Below are 1,677 nucleotides of genomic sequence, written 5' to 3'. Positions count from 1 at the left end.
TTATTTTATTTATAATACCTATTGTTATTATTCATACAATTTCAATATATGGTTTTAATTTGAAAAGTGCTTAATGCTGTGTTTTAGTACTTACCCATTTGTTTCATTGTACAAGTCAAGGAAAACGGGTAGGGGGTGGGGGCTGCATGGTTTACGGAAAATAATTCCCCGAGAAAAAACTCCGGCGAAGATTCTCTCTGGAAAACAGTCGTCTGAAAATAGTACCCCAACGATAAAAATCGCCGAAAAATTCCTTAACAAATTTTCTGGAAATTTTCTTCTGAGGAGACATATTTTCCGAGAAGAAATGTTTTCAGTACATTTCCGATTTTTGCTTTCCAGGGAATTTTTTTCCTTAACAGGCATAGCCTGTTTCGCAGGCGGACGCTCCAGCAGCTAGCGGTGGTCCTGCTTACAAATTAGTCTATTTGCAAAATAATATGTCCAATAGGTGTTTTATATTTACTATTTACATAATAGTATGAACTTTCCTTAAAACTTGTAGAAACGTGTCACGTTTACTTTTTTTGCACACGTATATTAAAAATTCAGAGATGTGATTTATTTGAAATACTTGCATTCAAAAAGCAAATACAAAATAAAAAATACCTATTTTCATCTTGCATTTAAATACTTTTTTCAGAAAAGCATTTTGTATTTTATTTGAAATACTTTTCCAAACATATTTTTTATTTGTAAAATGCAAAATACATTTTTGCCGTTGAAAGCTTTGCTAGATCACCGATCAAACATGTTGTTTCACATTGGCCAGTAAAGGTACTAGAAGTTTAAGAAGGGGTCAAAGAGACACTCCATGAATGCCCTCTAATTCTTTAACCGAAGAGAGCCCAAAAAATTCTAAACTCCTTGGAAATGGATAATCTAAAATATTAGGTTCCGGGTTCATTGTCATGGTCCATAGAATTTTGAAGTTCCAAATTGATATCAGCACCTGCCAAATCACCACCTATAGTACCTTTAGCAAGGAACTACGAAATTCTATGAATTACGACAAAACAGCCCGCAAAACAATATCGAATTGATATATATATACGTCAGCTGTCTAAAACTGAAAACTACAAGATATTGTGGTGTGCTAATAAATGCCTATAACCCAAGCTACTTAGAAAACAATTCGAAAAGTTTTACTTATTAGATGAACCCAAAGATAAATAAAATTTGGATTCCATTTCTTTCTCTTATTACAATTTGTAAAAGATCGGAAACAAAATGCGGTTGTAAATATTTTGATAAAAAATAATTGATGTTGATTTTGGCTCTGATCTTTCGCGGTAAACAAACTATTTTGGTATCAGTGTTTTTTTTCCAATTAAAGCGGGTGACATAGGTAAATAAGGAAGCATATAGAAATTTTTGTTGCTGAACTGAAGAAACTATAAGATAAACATAATGTAAATATAAATAAAACTACAGTGTAAACTCTTTATAACGTCACTCGATTTAATGGCAAACTCTTTAAAACGTCGAAGTTGCTTGACTTTGGTTGGTTTATATTGTTTTCTATACAATATTAGACTCTATATAGCGTCACGCTCACTCTATTTAACGACAACAATGCGGCATTATAAGTCATTAAGCAGTACTTTTTAAGTTGCCGAAATAGATAAGAACTGCAGCTGTGTACGTTGTTGAAGAAGACGATCCTGTCCCTCCACC

This window comes from Agrilus planipennis, unplaced genomic scaffold, assembly GCF_000699045.2.
Source record: "Agrilus planipennis isolate EAB-ADULT unplaced genomic scaffold, Apla_2.0 scaffold27, whole genome shotgun sequence".
NCBI classification, from domain to species: domain Eukaryota; kingdom Metazoa; phylum Arthropoda; class Insecta; order Coleoptera; family Buprestidae; genus Agrilus; species Agrilus planipennis.
This window is presented reverse-complemented; position numbering follows the sequence as displayed.